At 45.8% G+C, this 9,938-nt stretch overlaps 2 protein-coding genes across 2 annotated transcripts in view; one reads left to right on the top strand and one right to left on the bottom strand.

Moving 5' to 3' along the window:
- Positions 1-9,938, top strand: part of LOC139763255 (uncharacterized) — a 256,023-nt gene that overhangs the window by 84,801 nt on the left and 161,284 nt on the right. The window lies entirely within an intron of this gene.
- The window catches only part of LOC139763350 (membrane metallo-endopeptidase-like 1), a 193,314-nt gene that overhangs the window by 51,674 nt on the left and 131,702 nt on the right, over positions 1-9,938 (bottom strand). The window lies entirely within an intron of this gene.

Genomic DNA, 9,938 nt, shown 5'->3' with positions numbered 1-9,938 from the left:
GGAGCTGTGCTGATACCTCCCCGAAATAGGAAGAACTGCGAACGTTTCAGTGTGGTGAACGTTTGATAGAAACGTGTGTTGAGTATAGAGTTATGATGATGATGATGTGTTTATGAATTATACACCTCTTCTGTAGGACGAAGGAAGGACTTGTACTAGACGTGAACACCAGTGAATAATTGGTCTGACTCTTGAATATGATGTAATATATATATACACGTTTGCCAGATGTTATGTATTTACACAGTAGATATTTGAAGCTGTTACCTATATGACCGTAATGATGATCCATGATGGAAAACGACGACATGTAATGATTTTGATGATTTAAATGGCCTTCACGGGTTGTTCTTCGTGGCTATACGTAGCTTTCACTGTGGGAAGGAAAGGAGTAAATGATGAGGCAGCGGGGGGGAAAAAAGATTAAAACAGCTTTGCGAAGTGTAGTAACTGATTAAATAATGTATTTGCGATGATCCTTAAAGATTAAGAGGATATACGACCGTAATCATTCGTCAGCGGGAGATGTTAAGCGATGGATCACGAGAATGATATGTGTCCAATGAGAATATAAGTGTGTAATAGATTTTAAATTATGCGATTGTTGTTTTTACATTATAATCTCTTTACTGTTTTGTCTAGGCTTAAACCTTGTGTGTTAGAACTGAGTTTAGAAATAGGTGTTGGCTTGGTGATTATATATATATATATATATATATATATATATATATATATATATATATATATATATATATACGTGTCTGTATTTGGGGCGAGGATCCGTAAACAAAAGAAACGTATCAATAGTAAATAACTGTAAATATCGGGAAAAGGTTATTGCTGTTCGTCCATATGCCAATTGTGTGTTCGCAAATACGTGTGCAGGGATTGGCCTTGAATTCCGACTGGAGAAGCCGCATCCAATCGGATTGGGAGATGGATTGGGAGGGAGCGTCTGGTAATCATCGTGGGATTATCACTATCGTTAATATTTGGATTATTAATTATTTATGGCTCACTCTCGTCAGGTAAGTGAGATGTCGCTATCCCGTGTGTGTCCCAGAATATTTACGAACCGAGAGGAATATCCAGTATCAGAGAGGAATAGCCAGTGTCAGGGGAATATCCAATGGAGGAGAGGAATATCCAGTGTCAGGAGAATATCCAGTGAAGGAGAGGAATGTCCAGTGTCAGGGGAATATCCAGCGAAGGAGAGGAATATCCATTGTCAGGGAATATCTAGTGGACAGGAATATCCAGTGAAAAGGAGAATATCCAGTGTTAGGGGAATATCCAGTGAAGGAGAGGAATATCCAGTGTCAGGGGAATATCCGGTAGTGGAGAGCAGTATCCAGTAAATAGATTGATAACGGGAGGGAAAGATCTTGTGTTGATACGCCTTATCAAGATTGAACCTGTGCATATCAGCGTGATGAACCTTCGTAGAGAAACTGAATTGTGATGAATATTTGGTTGTGATTCTGTGCACACTGCTCACATGTGTACACACACTGCTCACACGTGTACACACACTGCTCACTTGTGTACACACACTCCTCACACGTGTACACACACTGCTCACATGTGTACACACACTGCTCACATGTGTACACACACTGCTCACATGTGTACACACACTCCTCACACGTGTACACACACTGCTCACATGTGTACACACACTCCTCACACGTGTACACACACTGCTCACACGTGTACACACACTGCTCACATGTGTACACACACTGCTCACATGTGTACACACGCTGCTCACATGTGTACACACACTGCTCACATGTGTACACACACTGCTCACTTGTGTACACACACTCCTCACACGTGTACACACACTGCTCACGTGTGTACACACACTGCTCACATGTGTACACACACTGCTCACACGTGTACACACACTGCTCACTTGTGTACACACACTCCTCACACGTGTACACACACTGCTCACATGTGTACACACACTGCTCACATGTGTACACACACTGCTCACATGTGTACACACACTGCTCACACGTGTACGCACACTGCTCACATGTGTACACACACTGTCTCATCTGAACACATGCCTACATATGGTACACACACACACACACACACACACACACAGCCTCGTATTGGACCTTATCCCTGGAGGAGCCATCCTATCCCCGCTCCTGCGTGGAGTGCAGCCTCAAAACTGCAGGATCCTCATAAATGGGGCTTTAGGGATGTGTAATGATAATGATAGTATTGATTATCATTATTATTATTATTATTATCATTATTGTTATTATTATTATTATTATTGTGATGGTCACGTGTTTGTGCTTCATATCTGGATGGAGTGTTATCAGATGTTCTCCCATTTGTAAATGGTTTTAGTTTTCTTTCATTGTTATATTGTGTTATGGTTTCCCTGGAGACTTGGCTATAACATCATATAATGTTTTCCTGGCCAGCTCAGCCAGCCAGGCAGCCAGCCTCCAAACAGTATTGCTTCACACCCTTTACGGAAAATCTCATTAACCTGTTTACGCTGCTCTCTCCCAGCCAGTCACACCGGAGTGTTCTTAATTTAGAGACTTTTCAGTGGTTGGTTTAGGGGGCGGGGGGGGGGGGAGTTTTATAGAGGGACGGATGTCGTATTGGATTAAGGCAGGGGCTTATTTTTGTTACTGTTACGACGGATATGTCTGGTTGTGCCACCTTGAGCACGACGGTACGACCCTTTGGGTACGACGGTACGATCCTTGGGGCATGACGGTTCGATCCTTGGGGCACGACGGTACAACCCTTTGGGTACGACGGTACGATCCTTGGGGCACGACGGTACAACCCTTTGGGTACGACGGTACGATCCTTGGGGCACGACGGTTCGATCCTTGGGGCACGACGGTACGACCCTTGGGTACGACGGTACGATGCTTGGGGCACGACGGTACGACCCTTGGGGCACGACTGCACGACTCTCGAGCACAACGGTACGACCCCTTAGATAGGTTGGCCTGGCCATGGCCTGACCTGGCATACGACCTGACCTTAGAGTTCGACCCAGAGGTCAGGTCATCAATGAAATTAAAAGAAAACGTAAGACTATCTTCGAGATGTGACCTCCGTCTAGTGACCGAGGTCACATAAGGCCTGATGAAATGACTCCCTGCTTCTGCCCACTGGAATGATTACGTTAATTATATTTATTTGAAAAACAAAATAATTCGTATCCTGAGGTGTTGAGGGTATCTTAGTGAAATGACCATTTTTTTTTTCAGAAAAACATCGTTTTAAAATGTTCGGTTTTTAGTGAGAATTATTCCGTTTATTACCTTGTGTGTGTGTGTGTGTGTGTGTGACGACTAGCGATAGCGATAACGATAAAGATTACGAAGGATTTTGGACGCCAGGGGCGGCGTACGGGGGGGAGGGCGGTAATGGATGTATCGGCCGGACCGTTGGGCGGCGTGGGAAGGGGTTATGAGAGAGAGAGAGAGAGAGAGAGAGAGAGAGAGAGAGAGAGAGAGAGAGAGAGAGAGAGAGAGAGAGAGAGAGATTTGAATTCCCATCGCCGGCTTCCATTAGGGCCCTGTCGTGTGTGTGTTTACATGGTGGGGAGAGAGAGAGAGAGAGAGAGAGAGAGAGAGAGAGAGAGAGAGAGAGAGAGATTCGAACACCTGTTACCATTTGAAGGGAGGTTCTTTCGACAGCTTCATGCATTTAGATTAAAGGAGGTATAATATACATCTGGGGAAAATGTATATGAATATAATCTAATCCCCCCCCCCTCAAAAAAAACTAATATATGAATATTATTTCCCGATATTCTAAATGAATACGTTGCTCAATATTCTTCGATGTGAAAATGTCTCGATATTCTGTATGAATTTGTTTCTAGATATTTTTTCTACTTGAATATATTTCCCGATGTTGTATTTGAATACATTGCCCGATATTCTGCCATGTGAATATAATTCCTGATGAATATTTGGCAATATTCATCGATTTACTTTGTCGAATATTTTCCCTTATATCACTTATTTCCACTTTTTGTTTATGTTTGTTTGTTCTTTGCCTAAAGCCACTGAAGGAAAACGGAAGGAAAACGGTCTGTCCTGGTGGTTTCCGATTTGTTAAGAAAACGTTTTGTTCCGCTCGCTGGCCGTGTTTTAGACTGGTTCATTCTGACGGTTTGTAATGGCTTGAATTGGTCCTTTTTTTGGTGGTTTATCCCGATGATTATGTGGGCCTCTTCCTCCCCACCCCTAGATAATTATCCGAGCCTCATCCTCCCCACCCCTGGATAATTATCCGCGCCTCACCCCCCACCCCTGGATAATTATCCGGGCCTCATCTTCCCCACCCCTGGATAATTATCCGGGCCTCACCCCCCACCCCTGGATAATTATTCGGGCCTCACCCCCCCACCCCTGGATAATTATCCGGGCCTCATCCTCCCCACCCCTGGATAATTATCCGGGCCTCACCCTCCCCCCACCCCAGGTAATCCCCGTACAAATCTTCGACCTGAGAACACCATTGAGATTTGCCACTTGCTCCCGGGGCAGCCGTAGCCTTTAAGCTCCCTTAGGCTTGAAGGAGCTCGAGGACGCATCCAACCATCGCCTCCCTCCCTTCCTCCTGCTCTCCCCACACCCCCAGTCTCTCTCTCTCTCTCTCTCTCTCTCTCTCTCTCTCTCTCTCTCTCTCTCTCTCTCTCTCTCTCTCTCTCTCTCTCTCTCTCCCCCCTCCCTCCCCTGGGAGTTTAGCATCGCGTCTAATGTAAATAGGAGAGCGAGGAGGACGCGGCCTGTGAGCGACTGGAAAGTCTGGAACGATGGTGATTGCATCTTCCGCTCCAGCAGTCCGCTCCTGGAGTGGGCCTCGCAGGGGGCCCCTGGAAACCTGGCTTTAGATGCGTCGCTCGGTGCCCGACAGCTGCTACAGGAAAGTGTTGATAGATATTGTGTAGTAAATATGGTTTTCGGGGGCCGCTGGAGGACCAACCCGGGCGCAGACTGGAGCAGTTCTCTCTCCCCCACACCACACACTTGGTATTCAGCGACTGGCGGGGTGTCGTCAGGGGCATTACCGAACGTAGGATGTAGTAGGCGTATGTGGTCGGTAAATGGCGTTGCCCCTGGGATTGGTCTCCGGGTAGTGGCGGCTGTACTGAGGGAGAGGGAGAGCCGTTCGGTGGGGAAAATAGGTCGGGGTTGGGTGGCTGTTGTGTGGGAGTGTTAGGTCGGGCTGCCGTGGTGTGTTAAGGGTTCCTCCACCCATTGTTGGGATATCGAGTATGAGGGAGAAGGAGGTGTTAGCCTGGCCGAGAGGGACCTGTGTAGGGTCGACGAAAGAGGTTGTCTTACACAGATGGCGTGGGATGAACTGCAGATGGTGGGTGTTTCCCAGTAAGCTGTGGTGTTCGTGTGTATTTGCGTGTTGTCTTCTGGCTGTGGTGTTCGTGTGTATTTGCGTGTTGTCTTCTGGCTGTGGTGTTCGTGTGTATTTGCGTGTTGTCTTCTGGCTGTGGTGTTCGTGTGTATTTGCGTGTTGTCTTCTGGCTGTGGTGTTCGTGTGTATTTGCGAGTTGTCTTCAAGCTGTGGTGTCGCAGGAACTGTCAGTTCTTCTGAGGGTATATATATGCCGCATATTGTCGCTGTACGAGATGGTAGGAGGAAAGGTAATGGGTGAGGAGGCCATTCCGTAGATGAATGGTTCTTGAAAACTGTCGTAGTCGGGGTAGTTATGTGAGGGAAAAAAAGAAGAGTATGGGGTCATTGTAGAGACGAAGATCCACCTTCGTGTGTGATGTAGGCACAGATGGAGACTGCGAAACAACCGTTGTAGACACTGTAGATGGATTAGAAGTCCAACAGACGAACGGGCGCTGCAGAGAACCAATCCGATCATAACGCTACGGAGAACCAATCAGATTAGATGGCGTGAAGGCGAAAGGTCTTACGAAATCTACAGAGGTCGCTTCTGTAGGTACTACGAGGAGGAAGGTGAAAGGTCACAGGAGATCTACAGAGGTCGGTTATTATGTAGACACAACTGGGAGAAGGTGGAAGGTCATACGAGAGCTACAGAAGTAATACTTTTTTTTGTAGACACAGTAGAACGAAGGTCAGAGGTGTTCCACGAGTTTTTTTTTATAAAGGTCGTTGATGTTGTAGATACGAGAGAGAGAGAGAGAGAGAGAGAGAGAGAGAGAGAGAGAGAGAGAGAGAGAGAGAGAGATCTGTACATGTCCTGTAGAATTGTGGTGTAGATATTGATCAAGATTTTTTACATCGTGTAAGATCGTTGTTGAAATATTGAAGATTGTGTACATGTCTACGTACGTATGAATGATTTGTAAATAATAATATACAAGTCGGCCTAAAATACGCTGAGAAATTAGTCCACCTTTGGCCCTCTAGCGGAGACTTGCAGGAACCCTCGCTGACGTCATACGTTGAGTAAACTGTCATGCGAATTTGGGTCATCTGTACTTATGCCCAAGTCGTCATTACCAGACATATTGATTAACGACTTTGTGGCTGCCGGCACGTCGTGTCACGAAGTCAAGGTTAAGCCTAATTGAAGAAGGAAAGGGAGAATGAATGAAGGAAATGGGGAGATAATGATGAACCATAATGATGGGGAGGAAATATTGTAATAATGTTTTGAGTAGAAGTGGTTGGCGGGCTAATGCCCTTCTCCACTCTCCCCAGGGGTGACAAATGATTAATTTTCACCAGTGGGTTCCTCCACTCAGTTGCCAGTCCCTCCTCCACTGTCCAAATAATTAATTCACAGAACATATTTAATGTTCTCGCTGGCAACACACACACACACTCACACACACACACAATGGTGGATGACCGAAATGAAAAGAGAACCTTAAAGTATACTTAGGCTTATGATTGTTTACCTAGGCGCTGCCTAGCAGTATACCACAGCATAGTGTAGTATTACTGAGGTAAACTGGTCCACGAACTAGCCCAGTGTAGGAAGTGGACGACGCTGTCGAATATTGGGTTAGGGATGCCATTCCTAGACCGAAGTGGCACGGGTTCGAATACCGAGTCTTCTTCTGTTTAAATCCTCAAAGTGAGTCTGGGTTCCCAGCCACAGTTCTCCTCCGTCTCTCTCTCTCTCTCTCTCTCTCTCTCTCTCTCTCTCTCTCTCTCTCTCTCTCTCTCTCTCTCTCTCCCGTGAAGACTGTATATTTTTTTCTTTATGGTTTGTGGCATTTTGGTTCTCAAAGACACAGAATGGGAGAGATTCTACGGCATTTTGGTTTTATTGTGTAGTTCCCTCAAGTCTCTAGGGTGGTTGTGTCATTGCCTGTCATACACACATCGCGTCATGATTTGCCTGTCATGTCAGACTGTATTTATCCCTCCATCTTACACGTCGTCTTTTCCGTAGTGGTGGACGTGGCGCGCCTGTGTGTTTGCCTAACTTGCGTGACTCTCTGTTCAAATACATCGTGTCTCACTGAGCTCGACGTGAGCCAGACCCGGGCCCTTTACCAGGAATGGAGCCAACCATGTCTTTTCTTGGTTGTCAGATCAAAGGTTGGGTAATTTAGAAGTTCAGAAAAGTATACACTCGCGGGAGGTCATCGTGTGATATAGGCTACATTGTGACGTTTCTGACATCATAATACTGACGTTTCTGACATCATAATACTGACGTTTCTGACATCATAATACTGACGTTTCTGACATCATAATACTGACGTTTCTGACATCATAATACTGACGTTTCTGACATCATAATACTGACGTTTCTGACATCATAATACTGACGTTTCTGACATCATAATACTGACGTTTCTGACATCATAATACTGACGTTTCTGACATCATAATACTGACGTTTCTGACATCATGATGCTGACGTTTCTGACATCATAATACTGACGTTTCTGACATCATAATACTGACGTTTCTGACATCATAATACTGACGTTTCTGACATCATAATACCAGCTTTGATGTTACAAGTTTATCTGGTGTTTTGACGTCCAGTTATGTATCCTTATCTTTCCTTATCTTGGCTCTGTAGCAGAAAAGTAGATATAAGTATCACCTCAAAAGACGTTGTAGTAGGCTGCCTTCGCCTGAGAGAGCACTACTTAGATACTTTTACGCGTTGCTACTTAAAATAGATGAAGTAATTTACCGTAATAGTCCAAAAGGATTATTGAGATCCAAGGAAAAAAAAGTGAGAGAGTTGTGGTCGAGGGCGTGGGCGTTGATCCTTCAGAGGCGAGGGAGCTTCTTCATTAGGGGTGAGGAGGGTGATCCAGGGGATTAGGATCCCCCACGAGGAGCGAGGAGAAGGAGGCTTATTGAATCCTAGGAACGCCAGGAACCAGAATCCTTTCACGTGCTTGTGGGGGGGGGAGGAAGCCTTTCCCATTTCCCTTCATCTTCTCGTTGAGCGGCCCGTCCTCACTATACCCTGTGTGTGTGTGTGTGTGTGTGTGTGTGTGTTTGTGTGTGTGCACCACTGTGGTCATGTGGAGGATCATCCCCTCCCGGTGGAAGGAGCGTCGTAGAGATCTCTTATGTGGCTGAAGGAAGGTGTGGTTGTAGGAGTTGCCCAGCTGCTGTAGGGAGGTTCAGATGTGGGAGTCTTAAAGCCAGGTTTGCTCTCCTCCTCCTCTCTCGACTCTCTGTCTTCACTTCCTTCTTCTTTCAATCTTTCGTTATGTACTTCCTTCGTCTGTATCTGAAAATGAAGCCAGGTTTGCTATCCTACTCTCTCGACCCTCTGTCTTCACTTCCTTCTTCTTTCATTCTTTCATTATGTACTTCCTTCCTCTGTATATCCTTACCTGATCCACAGTACCTTAATGCTTCGCCTCTCCTCCTCCTCCTCCTCCTGGTCTTGCAGTATCTCGTGTACTCCAATTTTCCTTTCGTTTATTCTTTCCTCAGTTTTGTCTTCCTTATGTCGCATTAGATTGTCCACCTCTCTCTTTTACGTTCAGTCAGACTCCGCAGAGTATGTATATATATATATATATATATATATATATATATATATATATATATATATATATATATATATATATATATATATATATGTATGTATATGTATATCAGTCATAACGTCAGGTGGTGAGCGTGGTTTAAATCATATAAGGAGCCAGCTGTTGCTTCCTGTATCAGACGGAACCATCTGGCGAGCCCACGAAGCGAGGGATGGGGGAGGGAGGGATGGGAGGTTAGAAGCAGCTGTTGTGTTGGGAGGATGTGGGAGGGGGGGGGGGAGTGAGATTGAGGGTCTGAAGACGGGAGGGAGGGAGGGAGGGACGTAGTATAAAGGGAGTGGAGGGAAGGGGGAGAGAGAGAGAGAGCATAAAGCAAGGAGATGGGAGACGTGCATCCTAGCAAGGCCTTACGTCACGTACGTCTGACACAACAGACCTACGCTGATTGTAAGCTTGAACTCCGACCATGGTGGTTTGTAAGTGTAAGTACACTTACACCCAGACTATGGGTGTTTGTAAGTGTAGGTACACTTACACTCACACCATGGGTGTTTGTAAGTGTAAGTACGCTTACACTCACACCATGGGTGTTTGTAAGTGTAGGTGCACTTACACTCAGACCATGGGTGTTTGTAAGTACGCTTACACTCAGACTATGGGTGTTTGTGAGTGTAGATACATTCCCTCACCCAGTGCTACTTCCTCAACAACTCCCGGAACCTTTCCTCTCCCACCCACACCTCTTTAATTCCTCTCCTTCACCCCCACCCCTTCTTCTTAGCCTCCCTAGCCTCCCTCCTCCCAGTCTCCTCCCTACTTCGTACTTTTATAAGTAATCCAGTTCCTGAGCCCTGGGGAGCTAACATATGGGAGTATCCTCCCTCCCCTTCCACCTTTTCTCCCCAGGGGAAGCTATACCATTTTCTTCCCAGGCCTCACTCGACAGAATATAGATCTATG

The sequence above is a fragment of the Panulirus ornatus genome, chromosome 46 (assembly GCF_036320965.1).
Source record: "Panulirus ornatus isolate Po-2019 chromosome 46, ASM3632096v1, whole genome shotgun sequence".
Taxonomy (NCBI): domain Eukaryota; kingdom Metazoa; phylum Arthropoda; class Malacostraca; order Decapoda; family Palinuridae; genus Panulirus; species Panulirus ornatus.
The sequence above is the reverse complement of the archived record's forward strand: the minus strand, read 5'-3'. Positions and strand labels throughout refer to the sequence as shown.